Consider the following 20,728-nt stretch of genomic DNA (forward strand, 5'->3'; position numbering starts at 1 on the left):
AAAACCAGGGGCTGCCACCCCTCCCAGCCCCTCTTCTCTCTCACCCAAATGTACTCCAGAACACGAGACCCGCTGCTGTCTACAAACAGCTCACAGATGGTGCTGAACCTTCAGCAGATTGAACAGAAACCCAAACATAATTCACTGCAGCTGCAAGCCCAGGGAGGCACTCAGCCTGTGCTCTGCTCCACTGAGTGCCTGGGGGCACCAGCAGGGGTGGCTCACTGTCCTGCCCCAGAATGAGTGGAAAAACAGCACCCCAAATAAGAGAGAATATCTTACACAGAAGGAGAAAGAAAGGAGCCATCACATTCTCTGGCTTCCTAAAAAGTCCTTCTGGATCAGAGTATGGCAAAAAAAAAAAGGCATAAAAATCAAAGAGGAGGGTATAATTCTCACTGTATAATGTAAAAAACACTTACACAATGGTTGCTTACATTTCATCCCCATGAAGATTCCCTTCTTTAAGTCCACATGCAGCTCTTGCTGCATTCTTAGGAAGGGGGTGATGAAAAGAGATGTTTGAACTGCCCTGGACAAGTCCAGCCCCCAGAGCACCAGCCCTGAAGGTCAGCTCTCACCTGTGAGGTGCTTCAGCAGGAAGCAATGCCCAGGCAGGGCACAGGGTGCCAGCTGCTTTGGGGTAAGAAAGTGACTGCCAGGAGCCCAAACGCAGCGGCGCAGAGAGGAGCAGCCCTGCAGGGACTCAGCTCCTCCAGTGTCCCTTTCCCACGGGCAGGGCACTGCTGTGCCAACAGCTGGGACTCCCTCAGTGCCCAGCAGCATGCAGGAACTCCAGTGAGCACCTGCAGCTCCTCACCCAGCACAGAGTGAGGAGGAGATCACAGACTGCACAAAGGGGGGCAGGGGCAGGAGGAGGGATTCCCTTTCCTTAGCACACCAGAGATGATGTTTTAATGGAGTTCCCAGACCTAACACACTTGCAGAGAAATGCTGGGAAGTTAAATGAGGTGTGCACACCTAACTCAAGCTCCCAGTGGGATGTACAGTTACCATAGCAACTTTCAAGGTCCAGGACAAACCAGATTTCTGATGCTCCACACTACTGCAACTGGGGGAACAACACAGACAAGGACCACTATTGATACATTGCTATTTTAAATACCTGGAAAAAAAAAAACAAATAAACAAAAAAAAGTAAGTAAAAATATTTCCCTTAGGATGATAACCCCAATATTTTTCTCTAGGAGGTCAAGAGAAAACCTTGTGCACAACAGACATTCAGAAGCACAATGAGATGTGAGGGGAAAAAGTCATCAAGGAGAACAAGTCCCCACGAGCTTAAAACCAGACATCCAGCACACCTTCATTACATGAAAGCACATCCTTCAGAAATGTTACTGAGCATAGGGGTTGTAAAACTCCACTGCTTACTGCAGTGCCTCAAAGGTTGATCAGGTAAGAGTCTTCTTTTAAATTCTTTAAAATTAGTTCATACAGGGAAAGTGACTTCACTTGGAAGAGATCTTTCATTCACTAATGAGCATTAGTACCTTAGTAAGAGAATACTTCAGTTTTACTCCGAGCCAGTCTCACCACTGCTATAGAAATCAGTTTTGTTAATTGAAGCAGCATTCTCTTGCCCTAAGCTGCAGACTAATTGTTGCAATGGGAATGGCTTTCCTTTATAAGCATTATTATTCATTATTGATGCCACGTCTTTAAGAAATTTCTTATTTTTTTATTCAGCTGATTCCTCATTTCCTTTTATTCAATGTTCAAACCTGATGTGGAGAGTTTCTATTATTAATTCAGAAGCATCCTCGTTTTACTGATGGATGAAATTGGGTACTATTCCTTTAAATATGATTGCAATACTGAAGTGTAACACCAGCAAAAAAGCTGGCAAAATTTGCCTTCCTTTGGGATAAATGGAAAAAAATTATATCTTGTTACCATCTCAGAAAACTGATGTTCCTGTAAATTATGACTCATTGAATATTTTGTCGTGTTATTAAATTTTTTTCCAAGGAATCTTAGCAGCACTTTTTTCTTCAGGAAGTTTAAGGGTTGCAAAACTTCCTTTTCCTCACAATATTATTATCTGTCAAGAAAAAGCCTCCAAGCTGTTGCATGGGAGGTTGAGAGAGCTGTAAGCTTGCTTTACAAATGCTGGTCTTTAGGCAAAGAGCAACAACTCCTGGCTTGTTTCAGAGAAATAAATGGGTTATTCAGAGGCACTATGGAAGTCACAGATCCATTAGTAAAATTTGGTCTGTCCTAACCATTCCCATCACCTTGAAGGTCACCTTTGCACTCTGTCAGCTTCACACTGCTGAATTTCTGCTGCAAACTGAACCCTATTTAAGAAAAAAAGGTTTAATCGAGATTAATTAATGACTATGCTGTTCCAATTCTCTTTATGAATTTCAGAATGTACCAAATTCAGTATTCTACAGTTCTCTACAGGCTGCAGAAATGTTAACCAGTGACATAACGGGACAGATCAGAATCAAGACACATCTACCACTTGCTGAGAGAAGGGGAGAGTACAAAAAATAAAAGAAAACAATTGAAAATCACACTTTGTCAGGTCAGTTTTACAGTTTCTGAAACGCCAGTTGTACATTTTAGTACACCACGAGTCTCAAATGGTGAAGGCACTGTCAGGCAAAGACTCCCATCTCAAGCAAGCTCTGGGCTTGTGTTGAGGCATGGGAGGGGGAGGAGAGGGAGGGGAAATGATCTCTGTACTGGGAATGCACTCAGATATAATGAAATGAAAAAACAACGACGAAATGACAATAAACAGGACCACCCACTACAGCCTTGTAAAACCAGCAGCATCAGCGATGGGGTGAGGGTCACCCAGGGACTCCTTTGTCTTTCTGCTCTTTTGGCTCCCAGCCCTCCCAGGTGAGAGGAGTGGCACTGTCAGCAGTGCTCACGTGTCCTTTAAGGATAGATGGAGGCTCATGGCCTCCACTCCCCGGCTCTGGGTTTTTAAGAATCATTTTGCATACCTTGGCTGTTCATGTGGACTCTCAGAAGCTTGGCTTTGAGTCAAACTTTGCACCTGCCCTCTTTAAAGACTAATTTCTCAAGTGCTCATTCCCCCTCCCCAAAAGGAGGATTCCCAGCTTTGGTTCCTCTTCAAGAGAAGTTTAGTGTCTTCCACAGTATAATCTTCAGCTAAAGCATTGTATCCTCCCCATTAAACTCTGATCTTAAAGCACAGTAATTTCTTCAATCATCAAAAAATGCCACGATCTGCTTTTAGCAACCTGCAGGCAAAGCTCCCAAAGCCTCTCTGAGCTGCAAGGCAGCTCTCACCCCTCACTATCCAAGCTCTCCTCCTTTCCTCACGGGAACAACATTTAAATTCGAATGCTGGTGCCTCATGTTTCACCCCCAGCAGATGAAGCAGCATATCCATTTCCAGCTCTAATAAGTTTCAATGAGTAGTGACAGCTTCCAGTCATGCAGAAACATAGGCAGACTCAGATGTCATTCTCAAAATGGTAACTGATTTGAGAGGGAGCATCACAGTCAAATGGCCAAAACAGACCTCTGCTTTTAAATGACTCATTAAAATCCAGGGCAAATCAAAGGTCCTGATAGCACAAGGATTATTAGAACAAAAAACAAAAAACCACCATATTTAATGTGTTAGCTAACGTGGTAGAATCCTCAAGAAGATAAAGCAATTTTTGTTTCAAAGAAAAGTACTTATCTTTGTGAGAAAAGACAACTTGTTATTAATTCAAGATAAAAATCACAGTACTGGAGGTGAGCCAGTTTATTGTTTTCACAAGACTCAGCAGACTGAACCAAGATAAAAGAAGAATCCCAGGGCTTTGCAAAAGAGGGATGTGGCAGCACTGATATTCCCCACTCCAGACTGTGTTTTGTACCACTGCCATAGGCTCCCCAGACAGCATCACTGGGGGTTGAATTATCAGGGGGTTTTGGGGCAGTAGCTTTGGCTTGCACTGCCCAGAACCTGGCAATGAGGTACATGGAAATATATGGAAACAAGCCCTCCATCCCTGCAGTGATGCCATGAAAAGCACAGGGGTCATAAGGAAGAAAATCAGAGATGTTGATCCCATTCCCCATTTGGCTGTTAGCCTTTACAGGGGTAAGTCTAGCTGAAGAGTGGAAAACACACCAGAGAGCCTCCTGGCCAGGAACCCTGGAGCTATCCTGGCTCTCAACATCAGATCCCGAAGGTTTCAGTGGGGATGAAGTGAGCCCCCCACAACACCATCCTGCTCATTTCCCAGTCCACAGCCCCAGTTTCCTCATCTTCCCTTCACTTGGCACTGCTGATACATCCACCTCCACAATTCCAGCACTCAGTTGTGTGACAGCTCGTTCCACAGCCTTGCAAGTGACAGGAAATTGTGACAGATTTCAATAGAGAAGAGCTCGGGAAAGTTTACAGTAAGCTTGCTCAGCTTTGTTTGAGGCAACACCAAGTAGTGAAACTGAGGATGAGCTGTCAAATGTAATTAATGAGAAATCCCAAAGAGCCAACCTTGCACACGAGAGATCTCAGCTCTGTGTAAAATTAACAGCCCCAAAAGAAAGATGTAAGCCCTCAGGTTTACTTCAGTGAGGTGCAGGAAGCATCCAAAAGATGTTATCCATCATTAAACACTCACATCAATTCTGAATTTCCCCCTCTCATCTGAAACCTGAGAAGAGAGTAAAATGAGAATCAGCCTAGATCAAACAGTGCAGTGCAGCACTTTCTGCCTCTCTTTGCTACTAAAGACAGTAGCATTTTGAGATTTCTTTGTAGTACTACCCCAGTGACATACCAGTGAGATAATGTCATTCCTGAGGACTGCAGAAGAAAATTAAGGAACATAAAGAGAGACAAAAGACACCATTAAGTTGGTTTAGATCCTCTCTCTCTCTCCTTTTCTTAAAAAAGTCCTCTCATGTCAGATAAACAGAGGATTTTTCCTTAGTTTATTTGCTTTTATGTCTGGATTTAGACATTGCCCAGCAGAGTTTTCATGAAAACATAATGCCTGTTTAAAATAGTACACACTTCAAATAAAAGATGTCTCACAGTAAGATGAGGACAGAAAAAAATAATAAGAATGGTGACAAATTCTTTTAAATTGTTTCCAAATGATCTAAGTTTCCTTTAACAAAACAAGCACACAAATTATCTTGGGGTTTGCTTCGGTTTTTTGTCGTGGGTTGTTGTTTTTTTGAGATTTTTGAGCCTCAACCTCAAAATCATTAAACAGGCAGACAATTTGTTCTATTAATATCAGTGGAACAAACAAGTACTTAGAGATCAAGGTTCTGATGCTGCAGAAACCCTCTCACTCACAGCTGAACTCATGAACATCACTACCAATCTTTATCCCTGGGCTGAAAAACACCTCCAAACTCATAAAAGGTACATTTTAGGCAATATTTTGGGCTTTTTTTCCTGCCTTTGTTTTCTGTCAGAGCAACAGCTGAGTGTATTTCTAGGAGCTCTAGGGGGAATGTGTGTCCAGAGGGGAGAGTGCACACTTGGATCAAGACTATTAATCACATACAGCTTCTCATCAGTGAGTGCAGTATCACCATCCCAATGCCTATTAAAATAAAAACAAACAACTGTACCACAGAAATGACCCCAAGCTCCAGATATGCATCATTTCTAAGGTCACTTGGTTCCTGAGGCATATGTCTATTGCAGGGCAGGAACAGGGGAAGAACTGCAAGTCTCTGTTATTTTATGTCACCGTGGCGAGAGCACTGCCTCAGAACATTTCCTCATTACTGGAAGCAAGAGTCTCATGCAGGGAGAGCATAAAGAGCAAGGTCATCTGTAAAATGACCACATTTTCTTCTTTACATCCCAAAGTCTCTGCACTAAAGCTCTACAAGGAAGGTTTTGAAACCAAGAAGGACTCACATGGCTTGTGACACATTCCCACAGAAACCCAATTTTTGGACTCCATTTACTAAATTGCCTGTAGTGACATCTGTAAATCTTGTTTGATAGAAGCCACGAGGAAGACGTGACAATATTGAAAAAATGTTACTGCTGCTGATGCCTTGAGAAAGCTGTCCTAGAGCAGAGGCTGGGCAGAGTCACAGAATAAAGCAGGGATTTATGAAAAGGATCCATGGACCCACCTTGGGCAGCACCAGAGCCCAGCCAGGGCTGCAGCCAAGAGGAACCAAAATGTTCCCAAAATACACGAGCGCTCCCGGGGGCTCTCACTGGGATCAGCTCTGCTCCATTTGCACCTTGCAGTTCATTGTCCCATTCCAGCTTTAGCCCAGGCACTCCCATCCTGCTTGTTTTTCTCTCTCCAGCCCACGCTGTTTGTGCTCCTGGGCCTGAGCTTTGGATCATTTGTCCTTGGTGCCCAGCTGGAGCAGGAATTGTTTTGTCTCCCTGCTCTGTGCAGAGAGCTTAGCATCCCTCAATATGAAGCTCAGAATGACACACTAAAGCAGCACAGAATGTGAAAAATAGAAAAACTAAAACCTGAGGCATCACTGGCACTACTGGAAATAAAAGCACAGCACACATCTGGACATCCCAGAGTCTGTACAACACAGTTCCAGGCTCTAGGAGGCAGGAAGGCCATAAATCTCTCAAAAATCAAAATGAACCTATACAAAACACCCCCAGTGCTCCCATGGATTCCCCACACATGCTAACATGGCCTTAAACTCCTGAAAACTGCTGTGCAAACAACAGCCTCAGTCTGCCACGTGAGCAAAAAGTGATTACACAGACAAGCACACAGTGGCTCACAGAGTGATGTGAGTTTACACAATTTATCCAGTGAAGCATGAAGGGCAGAAGCAGAGACTCCAGGATCACCTGCTTTTCACCTATGAAGCTTTTGGGGAAAAGGTGTGTGTGTCTAGAGGAAGAAACCTGGATTGCATCTGCTACGTGCCAAAGTAAAGATAGAGACATACAGATATACACACACAAAGCGTATATATATATAAAGTATATATATATATATATATATATATATATATATAAAGTATATATGTATTTATGCATATGTATAAAATTTCTATATATATACACACATAAACAACAGCATCCAGAGAGTTGCACCACGTCCTGGCATTCACACACAAAGAACCACTAAAAACTCACTAATGTACTTAGTGAAAAACTCCAGTGTTTGCCAGGGGCAGGTAGTTTAAATTACTGTGCCTATCCTCCTCTGAGAGGAAAGCCAAGGAAACTTGATTAATATTTTTCTAGCAGAAATAGAAGGGCAGAAACTCTCCTCCTTCGTACACTCTGGAGGTCAAAGTAGATGATGTAATGATCTCTTGTGGTTTAAAACAGGTTTTATAGATTATCTGACTTAAAAATAGGCACAATGTTTAAATAATAACATTCTCCTGAAACTGAGTGCCTGGTACAACAAGCCTCCAGTCGCTGGCTAAGATCTGGAGGGGCTACGACCGTACAAAGATCTGTAATAAACCAAAGGGAAAATCCTAGGTAGATATTCCAAAATTGAACACTGTGACTCTCTCCACCTGAAAAGCACGTGATACACGCTGCCTTCTGCACAGCTTGCTTTAGCTAGGTGCACATTTCCATGAAATCATGCAGGTGCAGGGTGTGTCTGTAGTGCAGAGCCATGCCCACGTCTGGGCAACGCCACAGCAGCAAGGACCTCCATCCTCAGCCAAGAGACACAAAAACCACCGTGTCCCATGCACTTGGAGCCCGTTTCTGGCCCAGTGGAATTGTTCCTTGCCACCCTCAGCCCTGCTTAACTTGCCACAAGCACAACAACCCAACTCAGCATGAACTGAGTTGCATGAGCTGCCTGGAAGTCCGCTGGGCATCGCTTAATTCCACGAGCCACCGAGTACACGAACAATGGGAATCAGATTACTTTGCCCACAGGTTTTGACAACAGCAATTTCATTCTATTTATTATGATAATTCATAAAGCACCACCAAATGCAGTGCAGAATCCCTTATAAAAATAACTACAGCCTAGTAGTGCAGGATCTCGTTGAAGCACACCATTAATTCCTTGACAGTTAGGGAACGAGCCAAAGACTTTGTGCAAATGAAGGATTAGCAAGGTCTCAACACACACATTTCCTTGCACTTAAAATGTGCAAGGAGCAGACCTTATTAAATCAGCATTTCATACTATGCTTTAAAATGATAGCCCCCAAGGCAGATTTTTTTTGTACTTCAAAAGACAGTTATCATACTACTCTGTGTCACACTCTGGGGTAACTGAAAAACAAATGCCTGTCTAATTGTTCTACCACTGTATGAAATATTTGCTCTTCCCCACAGCTGTCAAAAATCCCCAGACTTTTATTCACAATGAGGTGTCACCAGTCTCTCACAAAGAGAGAGCAGCTCTAAAACAATGCTATGAATTGTCTTCCACTTAGCTACTGAAAATATTTTGAGCGGTAACCTTTTCTGAACCTACCATTCAGCATTTGGGTTGTCTCCATATGTGCCTCAGGGCTATATTGCCTGCCTCTGTGTGTTTGAAGTGCTTCTATTTCTATGCAGAACAACTTTGTGGTTGTACATTTTATGGTAGTTATTAAAGATTTGCCTAAAACTGAAAAAAAAAAAAAAAAAAAAAAGGGGTTGTGGACTTTTCTTCTCAGTGTTTAATAATGTTCAAAGTTGTCTGAAAATTTGCTTACCTATAATCATAAAGGACTGAGTAAGTTCCCTGCTTTGCATCCTCTCTGTTCTCAAAGTCCTTGCAGGACAGCCACTATGAAATCACAACACCCATGATCCACATTTGTGTGATCCCTCTAACACCTGAACTCACTCAGGTCTTCATAGCTAGAACTGGTCCAGAAGCTGTTAGGAAACATCCCTTACAACTGAAACCAGCATTTTACTAAATACTAAAAATATTATTAGAGACAGACTACTTGCTAAAGGTCGTTTGACAGCCCAACTTAATAAATTAGAGCCCCCTAAACCCCACCAGAAATACCTGCCAACGTTCAAACCAAGACCTCATAACAAACAATTAAGAATGCTGAAAGAACTCACAGAAGATGTTGCATTCTTCCACACTTTTCCATCTTATCTCAGATGTTTACAGTAAAAAGAACAGAGGTGTTTTCTTCAAGCCACAGTTTTTATCAATCATTTATCAAACCAACATTCAAGCAGTACAATATTCTTCTTTTAATGCACCCAAGTAACCCCCTCTGAACCTCAGGAGATGTTAGCAAAATAATTGTTCCTCCTCACTGCTCCTTTATTACTTTATTTTTTCCACACTCTTATTACTTCAGGCAGAAATAACTTAGAGATATTATCATCAATTTACCAAAACAGAATTCCCCTGAATTCATTTTCTTTTAAGTTAGACTTTTACAATTTAATTGTACATTAGAGCTAAATCTAATGATTTTCAACCTGGCTGAAACTGATTGGCTCGCTAAGTCTACAGTTTAATTCTTCCCCCTCTCTCATTTTGCTAACTAGAAGAGACATGAATCTACCTTCAATCCTGTTGGAATCAATCTTCTTTTCTCTTTCTCACAATTTATAAGCCAGAGGCTTGAAAAGTGTTCATATCCGCTTTTAACAAGCTGGTTATGTGAGATAAGCACAAGAACATTAATAAAAATAACTCAGCTTTAAGTCATGAATGTTTTGCAAAAGCAGACCTTAAAGAATAAATTGTAAAGGCTAATTGTGATTTATACCATGTTACTTTTCCTATACTACCCATTATCAATCATCTCTAAAAGATCCCTTCTTTTACATGCCAGAGTCACAAATGCAAATTCTGCCAGCTCATTCCTAACCAGGGAGACACTGCAAGCACAGACAAACCCCACTCAGTCCTGGGACCTCTAAACATACTGCAGGACAGGGTTTATTCTTTTCCAGTTATGGACCTTTACTTCTTTATTAAAATGATTTAATTCTCTTTAAGTCCTTCACAAAGGTTTCAGAGCTGTCCCACAGACTGTGTTTCAGCATGGTCTACACCATCACCTCCTCCCCATCCTCAGTGTCTCCTGAGTTCACAAAAACTGTATTTGGGCAACAGCAATGCAACCACTGGCACTGAGACTTTTATTGCTTCAATTACAACAAAGCAGCTGGTGGTAATAATAACACTACTTAGCATTTATATGCTGCTTTATATCTTCAAAAGCCTGTATAAATATTTGTTAATTAAGCCTCACAAAACTCCTGAGAGTCAGATATGTTTTTTTGTTTATAAATAGGAAAATTGAGACAGAGACAAAACAGCTGTTTCCAAAATTGAGATTTTTAGACTATTTTTTTAAAAAGGGAAATGGAGATGTCTGGACAATAACTATCAGAGTTATAAAAGGACAGCTTAAAATACTCAAAGAACCCAATGGAACATAAACTCTCATGCTCTAAGCATCCACCTCCTCAGAAAGAAAAAAAAAAAAAAAAAAAAAAAAAAAAAAAAAAAAAAAAATCAGTGTTGTCCCTGGGAAGACACAGCTCGCTGCTACCAGCTGCCCTAAGCCACCTGCATGTCAACATTCAGCTTTCATATAAAAAGTGAGAAAATCTGTAAATTCCAAGTAGAAAAGAACTCGTTCCACCACGTATCAAAGGCACTTGTGAGAATATCTTGTATTCAGTAAGGCTCGTTATTGAAGAGGCTTTTTTGGTGTGTGTTAGACACCTCACTCACACAGGGAAAACAAATGCCTACACACACTCTAACACCTCCCTGCAAGGTCTGGAGCTCTAGAAATGCACGAGGAGAGCTTAAAATCGCTGCCTTGACAAAATGCACAGCACTGTAGGGAAGACATGACTTAACCCACAAACACTTGACTATCCTTATAATTTCACATACCACATTTCCCACTGAGAACAATGGATCTGAAATGGTTAGAGGAGACACTGGAATAAAGGACGCAAAGGGGGAGAAAGAATTGGGGTTTGAGTATGCAAAAGCTTTACTGCAAGAAGTGTTTGTGAAGCTGAGCACTGCGTGCAATTAAAAGAGTGATGTAAAACAAAAAGGGTAGGGAAAATAGGGGTTAAACAGAGAAAGAGAAGGGTAAAAAAAAAATAAACAACAGGAGACTAAAGTTACACCAAGACTCAACAGTAGATGGAGCAGAATATGGCTAACGGTGGAGAAACATGGCTGAAGCATTTAGTAATGGAAAAACTAGAGAACTAATACTAAATACAGGAAATGAGCCTCTTATATACCAAATTTTCACATCAAAAATATACTTTGAATGGAGATACAAGGATCAGGCCACTCACAGTGCACTGTAAGCAACAACTCCAAGGTGCTGAACAGTCTTTTCTTTCTGGCCACCAGCCCCACAGCAGAGAGAGGAGACTGGAGGGGTCACGGACCAAAGGGCTTCCTGCTTCTACCTGGCATAGCCAAAAGATGTCTTTGAAAAAACCTTGTGCAGTCACTGACTGTATGAGAACAGATGCAGGAATTGTAACCAGGAATGTAAGAGGCAAGTGGAGAGGGAAGGAAACCCTGAAGAGTTTGCCCAGGGGCCAGGCTGAGCAGGGAGAGGCCAGCCCAAGCTCAGGGCAAGGCTCTCAGAGCAGCAGCCCTTTAGCAGAGGGAAGGGTCGCTGGGACTGCACTGCAGAAGCCGTGCCTGTTTCTTGGCAGAGGCAGGACGTTTGTCACCCAGGGGTGACTTACCTAAGAGACACCAAGGCACAAAGTCCAGATTCCTTGCACTGTCCTGCCCTCCCCACGAGAGATAGCACCGAGAGGCTAATTGCCTGTTAGCCCAGATTTATTAGCCTTAACGAAGTTTGCTGCTAAAACAGAAACAGATCCCACCCTCTAGCTCCCAGCCCTCTGCCCTGGACAAGGCTTTATCCCTGAACACAGGAAGAGAAGGAAACAGAAAGTTGAAACATTACACTAAGGGTTGTGAGAGCACAGGAAGAATTGCAAAGCAATAAATAATGCTGGAAGTGGAGCAGAGAATAAATAATTCCACTTTGGGAAAAGCGAGTCTGAGATGAGATTGAAGGGAAAGAAGAAAACACATGTATTTCATATGCAGCCTGTTCTGAATGTGAAACACAGATGTATATTTTTATCTCCAGCTGAAGGCAGTACAATGCACTCATTGCCTTCTCAAGACATGTTGTGCAAAGCTGAAAATTACTTTAGAGGCACAAGTATAAATGGTTGGCGTTTCCACACCATTTTTTAAATGGCACAGAAGATCATCAAGCTAAATTTTATTGCCACTTGATATCACAGACTCCTCACGATGTAACTCAATTTCCTTGCATTATCCTTGCCAGATCATTGAGTTCTCCATGTATCTGAGTGCATAAGACAATGTACAAAATGAATGTCTCACTCTTTCTACAAAGGTCTCACATTCACATGCTCTGAGTAATAGAACAGCTCATTCAAAAATATTTCTATGATGCACACTGGGATTCTCACAGGCATTGACCTCCGAAGCAAATCCCTGCATTAACCAGACACCTAAGTAGGAAAAAAAAGCTTTCTTCAGGCTAATTACTTCAAATTATATTTTGCACTGGAAACAAAGAGATCTTTGTCTCAGAAAACAGAGAAGACTACACCTCAGACACAAACAAACAGATCAGTGGCCTCAGAAGAAGGAAGAGTACATTAGAAGGAAGAGCAAAGTCCTCAGTTTTCATGAAAGGAGCATTCAGAGGGATGAATTAAGCCCTCTCAACCACCCCAGAATGAAAGAACGTGCTCATTAACCCAAGTTCACATTTCAGGTGAAAGACAATTCACTGGGACCTTTAACAGAACAAAACACAGCAACATCAAAGTCTACCTAAAGGCAAACCATTGACAAAATTGGGATAATCCTGTACCTCACCAGGTATGTGCAAGTACTGAGGAAAAAATGAACTTCTGTGAGCTCAGGTATTTTTTCATGTGTTTTAGACCAAGTTTGATGCAGCTGTTTTGGGGAGGGGGTGTTAAAAACCATTTCCTAATGGGTGTGGACTTATCTAATGGACAGCAAGCAGGTGCTGCCAACACCTACTTTCAGCTCCTCTTTGCACTTGAGACAATTTCTGGAGGGTGAAGAGAAGGGAGAACTGATGGGAGAAGCAGCAATACTAGCGCCTCATTTTCTATTTGGTCAAGCCTGTAAAAATGTTTTTACACGTAGGAGCAGAAATCAAAGTAATAAATACAAATCCGCCAGGAGTCACTTCTTTATTTTCCAGTTACAAACATTGCTGAGCTACAGACAATAAGAGAAACTCTTGTAGTACATTTAGTCTGAAGCATCCAGCAGCTACAGCAAACTCCAGCCCCAAGAACCAGCTCTGGCAGTTTCACAATTAACTCAGCTGAATGCAGCTCCCCTGCACTCATGGGAAGCTTGAAAGGAATCAAGTGTTCCCTTATCTTCAGGGGTAATCTATGAAATCCAGAAAATCCATCAACTGTAACATTTTGGATTATTAAAAGACAAATCCTCTGTCTCGTGTAAAACCAATGCATTCTTGAAAAGGAAAACAAACAAAAAACCCCAGAACAAAATAAAATCAATAATGGAACAAAACAACAAAAAGACAAAAAAACCCCAAACAACCATGTTACCTGTATGAAACCTTTTTTAAGTTACTGGGCATCCATAACACCTACCTTCACTCAACAGATACCATTCTTTAAATTATGAATCTTTAGTAATTATTCTGTTGAAACACTAAGTTTTCACAGTATTCCAGGAGAATGGTGTGTTTATATTGGTGGTTTTGCTATTATTTTTTCTTCTGTAGCATTAAAGAGAACCTAACAATTTCCATGGTTGGTCAAAGTGACAGCATGAGTGAGGCTTTGGGAACAAAGGCAAGGAGACTCCCCTGTCACACCACCAGAGTAATGGAGATGCCTGTCAGGCGTCAGAAAGCTACACAACAGAAAATCCCACAGAAATGGACAACTCCATGGAACATACAAACTCTGCACCTTTGAGCCTAGAGACATCTGCCAACTTTGTCCGTTCAGGATGCTGAAGTCTATTCATCAAAAGACAAATGTAACATATGCAAAGAAAGCAATTGGTAATTTGCTATTTCCATGTCAGATCCTAACCCTGTGGAGATTCACAGCATGCCTGTCTTTAATTACTGAGACAGCAGCATGGAGAGGGAAGAAAAGAAAGGAGTGGGAGCATTCAACTAGCAGCAATCCAAGGCCCTGGGCCGGCTAGTATTTAAAAATGTTACTAAAACTGATGTTACAATCAAAGGCATGCGTTAGTGATGGCAGGCTCACGGCCACAGCTCAAAATGAAACGGATCTTAAAAAGCTAATGCTAACAGCATTTCCATTTGTGATTCGTTTTTTATCCCCCAGTGTCAGTGACACAAAATTAGGAGGAAAAAAAAAGAAAGAAGAGTCCCTCCTCACAAGACAGATGTGGAGGTTGCTTCTTCCCACACCATCCCGGTCCTTCCATTAAGGCTGTGACTCTCCCAGTGTCAACGGCTGTAAAAGACACCTTGTCTTAACAATCCCCTTCAGTGACTGCAGAGCATTGTTTTATCAACAGTTTTGCAAATGTTTTCTACACATGCCCAAAACAGCGCCACTGACTTAGGTGAAGCTTTCAATGACTTTATGCCTAAATTCCTGCAGGGGCACGAGCAGGGAGAAACACCACGGTGGCTCAGGACTGCACCAACAGCTGAAGTTCATGGCAAAACACAGTTCAGATGACAGCCATCATCTAACTTGGAATTCAGGGTAGAAAACTGAAAATCTGAGGTATCAGAGTTAAAGCAGAAAAAAAAAGCTGTACAAAACAGAATGTCATTGTTTCGGATGAATAAATTGGCAGAGTCCAACTCTGGAGTTAAGATAAAATGGCACCAGTTACAGCCCCTCCCCAAAAGCAGGAATTCCAGTTTCTTCTGGTTTGAAGCATTTAGTAATGGAAAAACTAGAGAACTAATACTAAATACAGGAAATGAGCCTCGTATATACTGAATTTTCACATCAAAAATATACTTTGAATGGAGATACAAGGATCAGGCCACTCACAGTGCACTGTAAGCAACAACTCCAAGGTGCTGAACATCTTCTCTTTCTGGCCACCAGCCCCACAGCAGAGAGAGGAGACTGGAGGGGTCACAGACCAAAGGGCTTCCTGTTTCTACCTGGCATAGCCAAAAGATGTCTTTGAAAAAAACCTTGTGCATTGAGCAGTCAATTCACTGTATGAGAAGGGATGCAAGAATTGTAACCAGGAATGTAAGAGCAACAAGTGGCAGACACTGAAACTGAAGTTAGCAAGTGCTTTATTGGTGCAATCTTCGTCGTGTGGACTTCAAGTCTTCTCTTATCTGCCCTCAGTAACTGAAGAGTTCTTATATATTTAATCTATTTTGAACCCTCAGGGCTTCAATCATTTGACTTCAGATGTTAGATTTTAATAAGCAGTCACCCACAGGGGAAAAAATGCAGTAGTTCATGTGACTGATTCACCATTTACAGCTGGACTATGGACAGAAAAAAAAAAAATCAACCCTTTTTCAAGAATTTAGGTATCACCAAGTGGAAAACTTCAGTGTTTTTTCCATCTGTGCATTTCACAGCAGAAGTAACTTCAGATTAATCTTGCCCTCTCCACTACTGCTGTATATAACTAGCACCTAATCATTACTGGGTGTTGCTGCTCGTGGGGCGTTACCTCCCTCCAAATAAATCTAATGGGACGCTTTGTCTGCTTTCAAAATCACAGAATCACTCAGGAAGGAGCATTCAGAGCTAGGAGAAGGCAAAACTCAACACCACAGCCTCCGTGAGTGCGTGACAGCACAAACCAGCTGGAGAACTCCAGCCCAAAGCCACTTCCATCTCCTTTGCCTGCCCAGGAAAAGCAAGCAGCAGCCACAGCCTGCTCCCGTGGAGCCTTGAGCACAGTATCTCCTTACCTGAGCTAATAATGCTGCACTCCCTGTGAACTGTGAATCAGGAGGAGACGCGGGGCGTCTCCCTCACACCTTGGGAACTCTGCAAGTTCTTTGCAGTCCCCACCGCCCGCTCACCCAGAGGGAATCACCAGCTCGCTGCAAGCCTGGCCCAGGAGAGGTTTCTTCTCCTCAGAGGGCAGGAGCAGCGTTTCCATGGGTATTCCAGGGAAAGGAGACCAGCCACACGATGCTGACCAAGTGTTTCCAGTTGCTAACAACAGAAAATGGTCATTTTTATGTTCTCCCATGCAAGCAACTTTTGTAGCTGACATATAGACATTGCACAATCACAAACGAGAAGGAAGACAGTCAGTAGGAAGGGAGGAGGACACATTTTTCATGATGAAGGAGAGGAGTAATTAAAATATGATCTACGCTGCGAAGGCATGCGAGATCCATCATTTGGTTAATGTTTCAGCAGACACAATGCGAGGAGCAATACTTTTACCTTCAGTACTTCACCTCAAGTAAACAAAGCAGACTCCACCAAAGGTCACACCACTCTGGAGGGTACAAGATTCACGAGGCACGGCGAAGCACAATTTCTGAGTGGGAGGATTGGTTCTCAGACCTGTTCCACCCTTTCTTCTGTTGCCTGCTACTAGTTAGCTTGAAACTGTGCTTTAGTGGAAGCTGCAACATTTTCGTGGATACAATGCAGCCCTACTGAGGTCACGGTGCGGGGTAAGAGCACCTTAAATTATTCCTTAGAAATGCCACTCACCTGTTTCCAAGGTGTGCCCGGGTCGCTCGCACGCTGGCAATGCAAAGGGAGTGCGTGTCATGGCCATGAGAGGGGCCGGGGGAGCAAAGACACCGGGCAAAGTTACCGCAGAGAATGAAAGGGCTGAACACCGGGGGACACGAAACACAGCAGGGGAGAGCCCCAAGCAAACGCGGGCATTCAACAGGATTATCCCACCCCAAAGCTGCTCTTTGCCCGCTACCAGCTACAGAGACGGAAAAGCCAGCTGAACCACCGGGGGGAAAAAATACCCCAGCAAGGACTGAGAGACGAGTCACCTGGTAGAAGGTGAGGCAGGAGGAGGGCAGCGGCTCGGATGGTGCCCTCCGCGGGCTCCGGCGGGGATGCCCAGCCCGCCGCCCCCGCTGCGAGCCCGGCGGGCGAGGCGCGGGCAGGTGCGGCGGTAGCGCGGCGGCAGGAGGAGAGCACACGCACACCTACACACACACACACACACACAGACACACACACGGAGGGCTTCGTGGGCGTACAGCCCGGCAGGGGGAAAGCTGCAGCAGCGGCCACCGTCCCCGCGGAGCCCGAGAGGGACTTCGCAGCCCCCGTGTGCGAGCGCAGGGCGGCGGCGACAGGCGGGGGCAGCGCCCCGCGATCCGCCCCGCGGCGGCTGCCCCGGCGGCTTCTGGGCTCGCGGAACAACCCGGGGGCAAATCCCGCCCCGCCAGCCCCTTACCTTGCCCCGAGTCCTCCTGCCGGCCCGGGGGCGGCCGCGGGGGCTCCGCTCCGCTCCGCGCCGCCAGCAAAGTGCGGGAGCGGGGCGGGCGCCGGTCAGCGGAGCGGCCGCGGCGAGCGGAGCGGAGCGGAGCCGAGCTCCCTCTGCCGGGCACCCGCCCCGCCCCGGCCCCAGCCCCGGCCCCAGCCCCAGCCCCAGCCCCGGCCGGGGCGGGCCCGCGGAGCGGCAGCGCGGAGCTCCCGCGCCCGCGGAGTGGCCCCCGCGCCCTGCGGGCTCTGCGCGCCGCGGAGCCGCCTCCCTCCTGCCGTCCCTGCACGGCTCTCACGCCATGCAGAGCTGCCGAGAGCAGCGCCCGGAGCCGGGCTGAAACGTGGGATTAAAGTCATCGTAAAAAAAAAAAAAAAAAAAGAAATTAAATACAAGGCCACACGCAAAACCTACCACGACTCCAAAGCAACATCCTTCCCCGAAGAAGTAGGTGTAGCTAAACCACCTTTGGAACGACTGGTCTACGAGAACAAAAGTCTCCCGTCTTCGCTTGAAATCCCGGATGAAATCTCCCAGCTGTTTATGTTGTTTCCATCTGGCACCAATTCCTCCCCACTCTGACAACTTACACGTGGCTTTGGCCCGGCGCAGGGGAACGGTCCCTATCGGCACGCTTGCAGGTAGCCGAAGTCCTCCCGCTACACTGCGAGCGCAGTCAGGGTTGCTATAATGAGCCACTTCCTCTCCTAAAACCCGGCTGTTCCGCGAGAATCTGTTTTCACTGATTTCTCTTTCAAATGAGTTTTTGCCTTATGTGACTCCAGAGAAAAGCTAGAAAGCATAAATCTTTTGACAGCATCAGACATACGAAAAGAATCTCTATTCAGGTGGTGTATAGGAGAGCTAATCTAATTTTTGAGGTTCTGTTCCTGATTTTTGATAGGATCCAATTGCCAATCCAAAAGAATTACACACCTGCTTAATTATGTTCCCGAGGCTCCTTCCAGGCTTCACCAAGGTCCCTTAGGAAGTTCAGAATCATATCTGGACCAAACAGCTAATTCCACCGAGCCACAGCTATCAAAACAGAGCAACAGGTCCTTTCTGCTACAAAGTGTCTGTGATTCCGGGCCCTCTCCAAGAAACCTGCAGAGGAAAAGTATAAACTAACCAAAGAGCAGCTGCTTGCTGGAATTTCCACTCAGTCCCAAGAAATGAGACTTGGCAGGTCCTTGCTTTTTATAACACTCCGTGACTCATTTGCAGAAGCAGGTGAAGTCAGAGCCATCACTGCCAGAGTCCTGCCCCTGACGGCTTCTCCAGGGAGAACACGGATTTTCCCGATTTGAAAAAAAAAAAAAAAAAAAAAAAAAAAAAGGTGGACAGGATGATACTGCTGCTCAGCTACTGCTTGCAGCAGCCTCGTTGCTGAATCTCTTCTCAAGTGGTGCTATTCCATCCTTGACCTGGTGCCTGCCAGCAAATATTCTGCAAGAAGGTCTGAACTCCACAGAGGGAGTTATTCTGCCAGGCTTGGCAGGCTCGGGCTGAAGGCAGGAGCAGCAGGCAGGCGAGAAGCTCACTGTGGGCTCCTGAGAACCAGGCAGGAGAGAGTAACCCGAGCCTGCAGATCAGGCTGGGAGAGGTGGGGCCTCTCTCCACAATTGCTTAGGAGTTCACCTTAACCCTGCTTAAAAGAAAAAAGAGAGAGAGAGAGAAAGAAAGAAAGAAAAGCAGTTCAGCCAACTTCCCCTTCCTGGCTCGGAGCTGGCAGAGCCCCTTGTCGTGCTGCATCTTCTACCAGTTCTGCCTTTGCTATTTTTCTGGTCCAGAAAGTCCTCCACAAAACAGGATAGCACAAAAAAGTGTGAAATAAACCCACTTCTGTCTACCCAAACAAGCACTGAAATGTGCAGATACCATATGCTTCCCTAGTTTGTTTCCAACAAACCTTCAAATCTTAAAGAATCTGATTATGGAGAGGCTACCTGGGTAATTCCTGTGAAGGAAGCTTTACAGGAACACTGACATTTCCAAACTACGCCAGATGCCATGCACACACTCCCTAGGTAAATAATAACAGTAATTGATACTTAAAAGCGCTTACCCCATGAGAGGTAGAAAGAAATACGAGATTCTCTTAAAGAAAAGGTCGGGGACGGCTTCAGTCCTTGGCAGCGATACACAGTGCCTCTCTTCCCCCTTTTTCCTGGACAGAAGCCCAAGCCCACCCCCTGCTCCAATTCCCCTTAACAAAGGACAGAACACAAATGCAAAGACCATTGTGGGCTGATAATTTTGTTTGGTTTCACTTGGAAAGAAAACATTTTAAAGGAACAGAGACAATAAAGAGGAAAGGAAGTGGGATGTGAGAATGAGGGGAGAGAAACCACAAGGGTAAATTTGGGGACGAATAAATTCTATTTCTGTTCTCTATGACTTTTCTTCGAGATGTGTACAGTAGGTATGGCCATTTATAGAATTATTTCACATGAGTCTGGAGTAAATATTGCTGCAGAAAGGAAGCCAGAACATTGTAACACAGGGGATGAAGAAGGCATCTCACCAATGCTTGGGGAAAAGACAAAACACGCCAAAGAGTTTCCTTCTGTTGGAGACTCTGGGCTGGGAACCTGCAGGAGGCTTTACACACCAGGAAGGTTCTGGCAGGTCCACCAGAGCCCGTTTGCTGCCAGCCCCTCTCCTGCCTGCAGTGCGGGCAGAAGCGCAGCCCCGGCCGGCCGCGATGCCCCCGCGGCTGCAGGCGCCAGGAAAGGCAGGGGAGGCACCTGCAGCTTCCCAGGAGCACCTCTGATCCGCCTCCGTTGGAAAAAAAGGGTTCATTCTGTGCGGGACTGGCTGCAGCAAGGCCAGAGAGTGAAAAAGTGCAACAAGAGAGTGAAGGTTAGCTGCTGGTGCTGGAGTTTCCACGCTCACTGAAAACAGACACCGCTGTATCCATAGAGTTTTCAGAAGAAAAATATACAAAGCAAGCCTGAGTCTTCTCTTGACTTTAAGGCACGTGCAGCTCAGTGAGAAACAGCAGAATTGTTCCTGATTTAGGTCATAAAAATGCAAGATGAACCCAGAAGAATCAACAGCAAACCAGAGAAACAAAAGAGACTGGCTTTTGGTCCATGCTACTTCATTCTTTATGCTATGAAAAATAAAAGCAAAAAAATTGCAAGTACAGAAAAATCTGTTTGCTTCTTAAAAAAAAAATATTTATTTGATGCTTAAAAATTACAGAATATATTTTGCATCATAGCTAAACATGGTACTAGCTATAAACTATGCAGGTAAGAGGATTTGAAGAACAACCATAGAGGTTCTTCTAGTCCCAAGGTAATTTG

At 44.4% G+C, this 20,728-nt stretch overlaps 1 protein-coding gene across 5 annotated transcripts in view; it reads right to left on the reverse strand.

Annotated features, from left to right (window-relative positions):
• EPS8 (epidermal growth factor receptor pathway substrate 8) overlaps positions 1–18,665 on the reverse strand; it is a 125,553-nt gene extending 106,888 nt beyond the window's left edge. For 3 of the 5 annotated variants that reach the window (XM_053978222.1, XM_053978219.1, XM_053978223.1), the window contains exon 1: positions 18,351–18,665. The gene's annotated coding sequence lies outside the window, so the exon portion shown is untranslated. Of the gene's footprint in view, positions 1–17,387; positions 17,479–17,828; positions 18,054–18,350 lie in introns of those variants that run through there. The other 2 variants (XM_053978221.1, XM_053978220.1) reach the window with 2 other exon arrangements.
• Between the last annotated feature and the right edge of the window lie 2,063 nt (positions 18,666–20,728).

This window comes from Vidua macroura, chromosome 5 (genome assembly GCF_024509145.1).
Source record: "Vidua macroura isolate BioBank_ID:100142 chromosome 5, ASM2450914v1, whole genome shotgun sequence".
Classification (NCBI taxonomy): Eukaryota; Metazoa; Chordata; class Aves; order Passeriformes; family Viduidae; genus Vidua; species Vidua macroura.